Genomic DNA, 12,852 nt, shown 5'->3' with positions numbered 1-12,852 from the left:
CAGGACTGATTTCCTTTAGGATGGACTGGTTGGATATCCTTGCTGTCCAAGGGACCCTAAAGAGTCTTTTCCATTACCACAGTTCAAAAGCATCGATTCTTCAGTGCTCAGCTTTCTTTATGATCCAACTCTCAAATCCATATATGACTACTGGTAAAACCATAGATTTGATTATACAGACCTTTGTCAGCAAAGTAATGTCTCTGCTTTTTAATATACTGTTTAGGTTGGCATAGCTTTTCTTCCAAGGAGAAGATGTCTTTTAATTTCATGGCTGCAGTCACCAGCTGCAGAGATTTTGTAGCCCAAGAAAATAAAGTGTGTTACTGTTTCCATTGTTTCTCCATCTATCTGCCATGAAGTGATAGGACCAGATGCCATGATCTTAGTTTTCTGAATGTTGAGTTTTAAGCCAGATTTTTCACTCTCCTCTTTCACTTTCAACAAGAAGCTCTTTAATTCCTCTTCACTTTCTGCAATAAGGGTGGTGTCATCTGCATATCTGAGGTTATTGATATTTCTCCTGGCAATCTTGATTCTAGCTTGTGTTTCATCCAGTCCAGCATTTCTCATGATGTACTCTACATTTAAGTTAAATGAGCAGGGTGACAGTGTATAGCCTTGATATTAAATTTACATTACATTGGCCTTGAAGCTAAATTTACTTGTAATGAAATGGATAAATTTGCAATATACAATTCATTAAGTTTTGATAAATTTGTATAAATTATAGTCAACACCCAGAATATTCCCATTATTCCAGACATTTTCCTTATGTGTCTTTCTAGTCAATACCCACTAATATGTGGTATAACAGGTATTCTTTACCTGTTTTTCTTGGCTTTTATTTGGGGGGGCTCCAAAATCACTGCAGATGGTGATTGCAGTCATGAAATTAAAAGACGCTTGTTCCTTGGAAGGAGAGTTATGACCAACCTAGACAGCGTATTAAAAAGCAGAGACATTACTTTGTCAACAAAGGTCCATCTAGTCAAGGCTATGGTTTTTCCAGTAGTCATGTATGGATATGAGAAATGGAGTATAAAGAAAGCTGAGCACCAAAGAATTGATGCTTTTGAGCTGTGATACTGGAGAAGACTCTTGAGAGTCCCTTGGACTGCAAGGAGATCCAACCAGTCCATCCTAAAGGAGATCAGTCCTGGGTGTTCATTGGAAGGACTGATGTTGAAGCTGAAACTCCAATGCTTTGTCCACCTGATGTGAAGAGCTGACTCATTTGAAGAGACCCTGATGCTGGGAAAGATTGAAGGTGGGAGGAGAAGGGGACAACAGAGGATGAGATGATAGAATGGCATCACTGACTCAATGGACATGGGTTCGGGTGGACTACAGGAGTTGGTGATGGACAGGGAGTCCTGGCGTGCTGCAGTTCATGGGGTGGCAAAGTGTTGGACATGACTGAGCGACTGAACTGAGCTGAACTTCATATATATCAAGAATTTCTGATTCATGTCAATGCATGGCAAAAACCATTACAATATTGTAAAGTAATTAGCCTCCAACTAATAAAAATAAATGAAAAAAAAAAAGAATCTCTTATTAGATGAAACTTATTTAGAAAAGCTTTTGCCATGTTGTGAATTGACCCTTTATTGACGTTAGTGTACTACTTTATCTCTAATAACATTCCTCAGTTTAAATTCTATTACTTTAAGCACATTAGTTTTCTTTGGATTGCTGTTTGCATGCAAACACTTCACTTTTAATCAAAAGTGTCTTTCTATTTAAAGCAAATAACTTATAGACAATAAAATTGTCTTCCTTTTGCAATTTAGTCCGACAAACCCCTCCTTTTGTTTGATTCATTTAAATTTATTATGTTTAGTTTTGCTGTTGCATTTAGCTCTACCATAGTATATTTCTTTTGTCTACCTTTGTTCTGTTGTTGTTCCTCCTTTTCTCCCTTTTATGTGGTAATCAAATATTATCACTTTTAGTCCATATTAATCTCTTATTATTTCTAGTCTCTTTATGTTTAACGGTGCTCTAGGAATTGTATTGCAAATTCATAATTTATCAGTCTTCTCAGAGCTAATGTAAAATGAATGTAAAATGCAAGATTCATACAATATTTCCAACCTTTGTGATGTTCTCTATACACACACAGACACAGACATACAGGTACACACACACAAATGTGACAAGCTCCACATTAGGATGGTGTAATTTAAACTTTTTTTTTTTTAATAAATTAAGAGAAAAAAATTAAGATGATATTTTCATATATGTTATATGTTTATCCATGTATTTTCTATTTCTTATGTTTTTCATTCCTTCTTTTAGAGCTGAGATTTCATTTTGCACCATTCACCTTCAGTCTCAGAAACTTCATTTAGCAGTTTTTGTAGTTTAGTTTTGTTTTTTTTTTTTGTAGTTTAGTTTTTATGAGAATAAAGTCTCTCAGCACATGTTTACTTGAAAATGTCTCAATGTTTTCTCCAATTTTGCAGTATAGTTAACCTGGATAGATAATTCTAGGTTTATGTGTGTGTGCATATATATATATTTTTTTTCTTAATACTTAAAAAAAAAAATCACACCATTGTCTTTTTTCCTTCACTTACTCTGATCAGAATTGAGCTAGCATTATTATCAATACTCCCCTGTAAATAAAATATTTGTTGTTGCTGCTGTTGTTGGCATCTTTCCAAGTTTTACTCATATTTGGTGATCTGCAGTTTGATTATGATGAGTCTAAATGTGGGTTTTTTATATTTATAAAGTTTGGAGTTCTCTGAGTTTCTTAGATCTATAAATTATATATTCTTTCAGCATTTCTTCAAGCATTACTATTTTTTCTTTTCTTTCTCCTATTCTTATGGACAAAAATTTTTATTTTATTTCTCTGTTTTATGTATTAGATACATTTCACTCTACTAACTTTACATTTCCTCTCTATCTCTTTGTCTCTCTTCACCAACTTCAAAGTTCTCTAAAACTTGCAAATTCTTAAATTCAGATATTGTATTTCCTGTCTCAGAATTTCCAGTTTCTGTTTATTTTTATTTTTTTTAATCTCAAACATTTATTTGAATGAAGGAAAGCAGACACAAATAACAATATATTTAAATTTATATGAAGTTATAACAGGCAAAACAAAACAGGAAGCAATCTAAACATCCATCAACTGGTGAATAGATAAAATGTGGCATATCTGTACAATGGAATATGAAATATTATCCATAAAAAAGATGAACATCTGATAAACACTACAATAGAGAAAGCTAAGTGAAAGAAGCTAGACACAGAAAGACTACATATTGTATGATTCCATATGTACCAAATTTCCAGAAAAGTAAAATCTGTGGTCGTGGAATGCAGATCAATGACTGCATGGACTGGGGAGTTGGGGAACACAAACAGGCATGAGGGAGCTTTTCGAGTTGATGGAAATGCATAACTGGTTCATGGTGATGGTTGTGCAAGTCTGTAAATGTACTAAAAAAAGCTGTATTCTTGTAATGGGTGAACTTGATTTATTTTTATTTATTTATTTTTCTTTCTTTCTTTATTTTTTTTTTTGTCATACATTGATATGAATCAGCCATAGATTTACACGTATTCCCCATCCTGATCCCCCCTCCCACCTCCCTCTCCACCCGATTCCTCTGGGTCTTCCCAGTGCACCAGGCCCGAGCACTTGTCTCATGCATCCCACCTGGGCTGGTGATCTGTTTCTCCAGTTTCTGTTTATAATTTCCATTTCTCTGTTGAAATTATCCATCATTTTGATTATTATGACCAGGTTTTCCTTTAACTCCTTGAACATTTTGTGTTAGCTACTTTAAATTCCTTGCTTATTCATCTAACCTCTGTTTTATTTAAGTGTATGCTTCTGTGTGCTGCTTATTCTCTTGAATGTGGGCTAGATATTCCCATTCACACTTATTAATTTTTACTGTTGTCTGAATGATTTACTTTAGATACACTAGTTCCTGTTACTTTCCTCTGGAAATTGTGCATTCTAGATGACAGTTATATAACTTGCTGATTAACTTGCAATCTTGAAGTCCTGATTGTATGATTTCTTAGAACAGATCTATATTTGTTTTGCCTGTAGTCTCAGAGTGAATTCCTTAAAACTAAGAAAAAGGTTTCACCATTCTTAGATTTCAATAGAAAACCCATGTGTTTACCAAACATCTAAAATATACCTCTGTTAGCTAAATGTTTTCTACTGGACTTCTTACAGTCTTCCTCATGCATGCATACTTTCTGAGCATTTTCTATACCTGTTTTGTGGTTTTCTCTCTGTGTGACCTTCTCCTTCAGTTTGTTTCATTCCTTCAGTTGCCAGCAGTCTGGAAGCTCTAAACTTTATCTGTGATAATCTCAATCTAATAAGTCTGTGACTGTTCCCTGAATTTTAGCTACTCCATGACCTTCAGACGTGGGAACCTACTCGGGGAAATCTGTATAAATATGGATCTAATTCAATCCAATTTCTTTTTTTCAACAGTCAAATTCACTTGGATTTCTGTCTAATTTTGTTTATTCCATAGTGCCTTTTATGCTTTGTTCAAAAGTTATATATACTTATGATCTGCCCAAAGTAAACTAAAAACTACTTCACCAATACCAGTCTTTCTATTATATAGTAGTGATTAATGGTATCTATATTGTCATTAGTATTGACTAGCACATGCTAAAGTTTGAAGATTCAATCTGTAAAGTAATATATATTATGTGGAAAATTTATTTTAAAAATGTAAGGTGCTACCTAATATGCATTGATATATTTTAGATTATAGTAAATATGCTAAGTGGTTTAAAGTAAATGCATTTTCATTTAAGTAAAATTTAGTTTACTAATACAAATAAAGTTCCTCAAGCAAGCACACCATTAGGAGAAATTAGCATATAATTGAGGTGATTTCGCTTTCAGGTTTTCATTCATTTGTATAAGTTAAAATGATTTTCCGACTTTAAGAATTTAAATATGGCCATCACATACAACATGAAGTAAACTTTGAGAATTCATGAAATGTGAACTCAATGTTGTCTCTGATTACATAGGCTAAACAAAATGTAGCTAGATGAGGGAAAGAAAATCTGTGACCAAAAGTTCATGGTGGTAAAATTGACTTGAAACTTCAGAAACCTTCAAGAAAAGAAAATTTTTAAATTAGAATTGTGAGGAAATTTTGAAGTGGAATATACTGGTCAGCAAAAAGTATCATTTATAGTCACTAATGGTAGTATTTCAAATAATTTAAAGTTTTTATTTTCCTAAATATATTTTTGCTCTAAGTAATTTAACCCATTACTCCATGACAAATAGAAGGGGAAAAGGTGGAAGTAGTGACAAATTTCCTCTTCTTGGGCTCTAAAATCACTGTGGATGGTGACGGCAGTCATGAAATCTGAAGATGATTGTTTCTTGGCAGGAAAGTGATGAGAAACCTGGGCAGTGTATTGAAAAGCAGAGACATGACTCTGCTGACCAAGGTCTGTATTGTCAAGGCTATGGTCTTCCCAGTGATCACATACGGTTGTGAGAGATGGACTGTAAAGAAGGCAGAATGCCAAAGAATTGATGCCTTCAAACTGTGGTGCTGGAGAAGACTCCTGAAAAGTCCCTTGGATATCAAGGAGATCAAACCAGCCAATCTTAAGGGAAATCAACCCTGAATACTGGTTGGAGAACTGATGCTGAAGCTGAAGCTTCAGTATTTTGGTCATCTGATGTGAACAGTCAACTCATTGAAAAGTCCCTAATGCTAGAAAAGATTGAGGGCAGAAGGAGAAAGAGTTATAGGATGAGACAGCTGGATGGTATCACCGATGCAATGGACATGAGCTTGGGCAAACTTCAGGAGATGGTGAGGGACAGGGAAGACTGGCATGCTGCTGTCCATGGGTCACAAAGAGTTGTACACACCTGGGTGACTGAAAAACAACAATTTAGCCCTACAGTTACTTATGAGTTATTTTGATATTCTGAATATTGCAAGATTTTCCTTTCAGCACTCCCTAGTCTGTCTTTATTTGTGGTCTTCAGTATCTTCTATGTTAGCCACTATAAGGTATTGTCTACTTTCAGAATGCATTTACTGGCTCCCCAGAGTAGATCTTTTTTCATTTTGAGCTGAAAAAACTCATTTAATTTCCCAATCTCATTGATAGAACCAACTGTATAATATCATTTTTCTTATTTTATAATGTGAGATTGCAAGACATACAGCTGTACCTTCACAGTTTGTTGTTGAATGGAAATACAGAATGCGTTCTAATCTTGCACATCATATCTATAGCATTGTACCATTATGCCAATAATCACCTCCAATTGAACTTGGAAATGGGAGCAGCTTACAGAAAGTGATACCTATCCTGCATTGCTGTGATGTTCATTCACTCTTTACCCAAAGCTTTACAACCACCCAGGTCGCAAGTATAAAAAATATAACTCTTCTATCATTTTTTTCCCCTATGCTCTGTCTACTTCGCCATTTTGATAGCCAAAGTCCCACGAAAGATTTAAGGGGAAGAATTTAAAAATATTTCAGGGGAATTATGTCTGCCTCCTCTTTCTCTAGGCACCTTTTATTATACATCTGGGGCTTTGGATATTTGTTCTGTAAACTTCTTTCAAACATTCCTTTCTGCGTTGTACTCTGCCACATGCTGTCATTTAACTCTTCTATAGTAAGCAGGCAGAAATGAGTTCCTGGCTGCTTGTGGTATAGTATCAACCTTTTATTAAGTACTCACATGTCTAAGCAGAGCACCCAAAGTTCGTTGCTTGTATATTTCCAGATTGCACACATGTTTAATTTTTGCATTCAATATATAGAATTGGAGCTGAAAAAGGAAAATATGGGGGATATTTTCAGGGTTGGAGTTGGACTGGAAATGATATATAAAAGAAAAATAAAGTGTCTGGATACTGGGTGGATTTTAAAAAAAAATTTTTTTGCCTGTTGAAATTTATCAAAGAGAATTAACATCGAACTAAATCAAGATTATTGTTCAACAAACACACATTTCAAGTCTAGTGTGTGCCAGGAACTTGGATAGATACTGAATAAAAAGTTGTCAGAATAGGACATATCTTGAACATATCTAGATATTAATTTCCAACATGATTTACAAGTTTGAGTTGAATAAGAAAAAAAAAATCCTGTGCTATTATTCTGACAAGACACAGCCAGTGTCTTCCTTCCTCAAGGATCTGTTGTCCTGAGTATGACAGCTGAAGTTTCCAAGATAAAGAATACCATCCATCCACTTTTAGCCCTTCAATTTGTCAAGGGATATGTTTGTTGATCTATAAGAGTTTATTCTTAAAATTTAATAACTCATTTAAAAACTCATTTTACCTATTTTTCATATGCTAGTTCTTCTAATGCTTGTAAAGCTCTTTTTTCTTTTATAGCATACATAGGGAGTCATAATGAGGGATATAGAGAATAGAATATGCCTAAGGTTAGGGAACTAAAGTTAATTCACTTCCCCTTGAAACTGGCTCTGCAGTAAGTCATTAGGGAATAGTAAATTCCTTAATGAAATCCTCACACATTAAATCAGAACACAAAGAAACTGAGAGTTTTAAAAAGTATTTTGGAGTCCAAAAATTTCAAAAACAAAATAAAAGAGCAAACAGGTTGAAAAGTCACTATTACCAAACTAGGGGACAATAAATAAGTTTAATCCTAAGAAAACATCAGAACTATTTTGCTTAATGTACGTCAAAATGATTTTTTTTTTCTTCCTGAACAAATACATTAGCTATGCCACCCATTACTTAAACAATTTGAAAGAAGCTCACAATAGATAAGGAGATGGAAATGGGTGGATAATCTCATCCAGAGGAGAAATCTACAGTATAACTCTTCTAATTTCACATAATACTTCATGGAAAAGACACAACAGAAGAATCATAATCATATCATTGCCTCTTTACTTTGGGCTGTACTTTACATACACCTCAACAAATTGATTTTTCTACCATCAGTGCAATGTTTCCAACAGATAATTTGATGGTGTAAGTTTTATAAATGTTCTTCTTAAAATAGAAGTCAACTTAAACACCTAAAATAGTCAGCTTAACACGAGTTGACTAGAATACAGATCATACATATCAGGGTTTTTAGGAAACTAAAGGTGATTTTATCTCTGTATCTATATCAATTAAAAAAAGAAAGAAAGAAAGAAAAAAAAAAGAATCTTGAAGAGACAAAAAGGCTTTGACTAGAGCAATGATACTCAAAACTTGCTTTTAGGACTCTCTTATTGTGTTAAAAAATTGTTGAGTACCACAAAAAAGCTTGTATTCACATGAGTTATATCTACCAATATTTATTATGTTGGAAATTAAAAATCAAATGTTAAAGAATGAATAATAGTAATTTCACTATGATAGAATAAAAAAAAATCTTTAAACAACTACAGTCTTCAAAAGAGTGGTAAATTGATTTTTGAATAGTTTTTCAAATCTCCTTAATATATGGTAGAGTAGAAGAAAATATTTTTCTATATATCTCTGAATTCAACCTACTAAATTATTTTGGTTGAAGAACATGAAGAAAATCTGGCTTTACACAGATCTATAAATGGAAAGGGAAAAAATGTTTCAATACCTTTTTTTACTTGTTTTGGAATATTATTTGATTCTACATCAAAACTCAGTATTAATTTCTTAGAAATCAGTAAAAAATATTAAACAATATCAATGAAATGTACATTCTTACCTTAGAGATTATCATCTCTTTTGCACTTTACTTGGATCATTTCTCTATGCATTATTTTATAACATCATATTATGGCCACTTGGAAAATATTTGTCTACTGACTTGTAAAATTTTCTATAATTCATTATAGAAATATACAAAACTATATTTTATTTAAAATATGCATTTATTATATGTTTATATAATAAATAGATATTATTATATGTAATTTGTATGTACTTATATATAAATATGGGGCTTCGCTGATGGCTCAGATGGTAAAGAATCTGCCTGCAATGGAGGAAATCAGGGTTTGATCCCTGAGTCAGGAACATCCCCTAAAGAAGGGAATGGCTACCCACTCCAGTATTCATATAATTAAAATTTATAGTTATATAATTGTTATAAGTATAATTTATGAGTAGTAGAGTATTATAATTTATAATACTAAAGAGCCTCTTGATGAAAGTGAAAGTGGAGAGTGAAAAAGTTGGCTTAAAACTCCACATTCAGAAAACTAAGATCATGGCATCTAGTCCCACCACTTCATGGCAAATAGATGGGGAAACAATGGAAACGGTGACAGACTTTATTTTCAGGGGCTCCAAAATCATTGCTGAAAGTGACTGCATCCATGAAATTAAAAGACACTTTGCTCCTTGGAAGAAAAGCTACGATCAACCTAGGCAGCATATTAAAAAGCAAGAGACATTACTTTGCCAACAAAGGTTCATCTAGTCAAAGCTATGGTTTTTCCAGTAGTCATGTATGGATGTGAGAGTTGGGCTATAAAGAAAGCTGAGCACCAAAGGATTAATGCTTTTGAACTGTGGTGTTGTGGAAGACTCTTGAGAGTCCCTTGGACTGCAAGGAGATTCAACCAGTCCATACTAAAGGAAATCAGTCCTGAATATTCATTGGAAGGACTGATGCTGAAGTTGAAACTCCAATACTTTGGCCACCTAACGCAAAGAGTTGACTCATTGGAAACGATCCTGATGCTGGAAAGATTGAAGGCAGGAGGAGAAGGGGACGAGAAAGGATGAGATGATTGGATGGCATCAGCGACTTGATGGACTCAAGTTAAGTAAGCTCCGGGAGTTGGTGATGGACAGGGAAGCTTGGCATGCTGCAGTCCATGAGGTCACAAACAGTTGGACACTACCGAGCGACTGAACTGAACTGATGAATATAATTATAGATTTTATTTAAATTATATATTTTATTTAAACATGATTTTATACATTTTATAATTTATATAAATTGGCAAATTCATTATATAAATCAGATATCAAAATATAATCTTTATTAATATTACCTCTGATTATCTCAGAAGAGTCTTTACTTCTTCAGAGGTTTAAAGTTCATACAGGTGGGTAGGCATTTTCCCAGCTTCAACTTTTTCTTAAATTCTTGACAGCATACCTGTCATTTGCTTTCCTCAGCATGACAGGCTGAGTTTGTTTATTTTTGAGAAAATGTCTTCCAAACATCCAAGACTCAATACCCATAGATTGTGTGTCAGACAGCCTTTCAAATGACAATGCTGTTTTGTGAAAAATGCGCTTTCTTTTGGTTCAGTGGCACAAGGAAATAAATTTTCATGCAAGTTTTCTGTGAGATAATCTCTGTATTTAATTATATAATAGAAATTCTTCCTGTGTATTTCTCATATCATTGCACAGAAAATTTAAAGGTACCCATACTCAAGGGCTGCTGCTGTTGCTGCTAAGTCGCTTCAGTCGTGTCCAACTCTGTGCAACCGCATAGACAGCAGCCCACCAGGCTCCCCCATCCCTGGGATTCTCCAGGCAAGAACACTGGAGTGGATTGCCAATTCCTTCTCCAGTGCATGAAAATGAAAAGTGAACGTGAAGTCGCTCAGTCATGTCCGACTCTTCTCGACCCCATAGGCTGCAGCCTACAAGGCTCCTCCGTCCATGGGTTTTCCAGGCAAGAGTACTGGAGTGGGGTGCCATTGCCTTCTCCAACTCAAGGGCTGAGATTTAATAAAATCATGCTTCCTCATGGACATTCTTAGTTGAGATTTGCATTTTTTTTAAATCACATGTGCATGGTATTGAGGAACGCTTAGCTGCTTGTAAAGGCTTGAATTAGTCCTCTAATTTGTGTTAAGATGCCACCACTTTTACCCACCTAAAGAGTAGGACATGACTGAGCAACTACTACTTTTGTTTTTGCTTTTCCACCATCATTGTAATGTCAACACAATGAAGTGATAAATAACTTCTTAGTATTGTCATTGAAACAATTTCGGTCTTACTACTTCCTGAAAAAGTATAAGGAATACCTAAGATTCTCTAAATCATACTCTGAGATACTGCTGCTTTAGAGCAGGAAAACAGAAAAAAATGATTCAGCTGTCTAGCTGAATCATCTTTTTAGTCTGAAAACTAGTGTTGAAGTCTTTGAGAATAATTGGGATTTAATAAGGCTAAAAGGCATGTGATTTGGATTTGTTATCCTATCCAGTAAGGAAATCAATTGTCTGTATTCCTGGAATTGTAAATGTCAACAGGAAATTAACCTGCTTCCTGAAGAGTCCGAACTCTTTCTAGAACATTTTCTTCATGAATCTTCTGCAGTAAGAATTGCTCTAAAAATAAATATAGTCTCTGTTAACCTGTGCAAAAGAAGGTAAATGGCTGCTTTTTCCTTTGGGAGTTTTCTGTACTTACTCTTTCTGATTTCTTATTTTGCAAATCTAAATGCAAATTTCTTAACCAGCATTTATGTGAAAGATGTTAAGGTGCTGAATGAGCAATGATTGAAATTAAACTCTTTATGTACTTCAATGTTGTTTCACTATGAGAGTAATGACCATAGATGCCAGAATGCTCAACAAGTCTGGTTTGTAACAGATTATGGCATAACTATTAAAAGCATTCTATTACATTCTCAAAGGTGTCTCGGAATGTATAATTTTGATTTCTATTTGTTTATTTTTATTTTTACTGATTTTTATTGGCATATAGTTGGGCTTCCCTGATAGCTTAGTTGGTAAATACACCTGCAATTCAGGAGACCCCAATTTGATTCCTGGGTCAGGAGGATCCACTGGAGAAGGGGTTAGGTTACCCTCTCCAGTATTCTTGGCTTCCCCTGTGGCTCAGCTGATAAAGAATCCACCTGAAAGGTGAGAAACCTGGGTCTCAGAGTGCCTGATTTTGAGTTTTTGTTTGCTTTTATTTTTACTGATTTTTGTCAGCACACAGCTGCTTTACAGTGTTGTGTTAGCTTCTACTGTACAGTGAAATTAATTAAACTGTACAGTGAGGTCATGCATATGCATAGATCCCCTCTTTTTTTAAATTTCCTCCCCAATTACTTCACCACAGAGCACAAAGGTCCCTGAGCTATATAGCAGGCTCTCATTAGTTATTTATTTTATACATAATGTCAATGATGTATATATGTCAATTCCAATCTCCCAATTCATCCCTCCCCATCTCCCATTTCCCCCACCTTTGGTGTCCCTACATTTGTTGTCTGCCTCTGTGTCTCTATTTCTGCTTTGTAAATAAGATCATCTATGCCAATTTTTCAGATTTCACATATGTGCATTAATATACAGTATGTGTTTTTCTATTTCTGACTTCACTCTTTATGACAGTCTCTATGTCCATCCACATCTCTACAAATGACCCAATTTCAATTCTTTTTTTAAGCTAAATACTATTTCATTGTATATATTTGCCATATCTTCATCATCAATCCGTCTCTCTGTTGATTAACATTTAGGCTGTTTCCATATCCTATCTTTTGTAAATAGTTTTGCAGTGAACATTGGGGTGCACATGTCTATTTGAATTATAGTTTTCTTGGGGTATATGCCCAGTGGTGGGATTGCTGGGTCGTATGGTAGTTCTATTTTTGTTTTTCTAAGGGATTTCATTATTGTTATCCATAGTGGCTGTATCAATTTACATTCCTACCAACAGTGCAAGAGAGTTCCTTTTTGTCCACACTCTCTCCAGCATATAATGTTTATAGATTTTTTTAATGATGGCCATTCTGACCAGTGTGAGGTGATGCCTCATTGTAGTTTTGATTTGCATTTCCAGAGTGCACGATTAATTATATGGTCACCTTATCTATAAAAGGTCCCTGAAATTATTTCACACATGCCCAAGGCTTTAAC

This window comes from Cervus elaphus, chromosome 6 (genome assembly GCF_910594005.1).
Source record: "Cervus elaphus chromosome 6, mCerEla1.1, whole genome shotgun sequence".
Classification (NCBI taxonomy): Eukaryota; Metazoa; Chordata; class Mammalia; order Artiodactyla; family Cervidae; genus Cervus; species Cervus elaphus.
Note: the sequence above shows the minus strand (reverse complement) of the source record.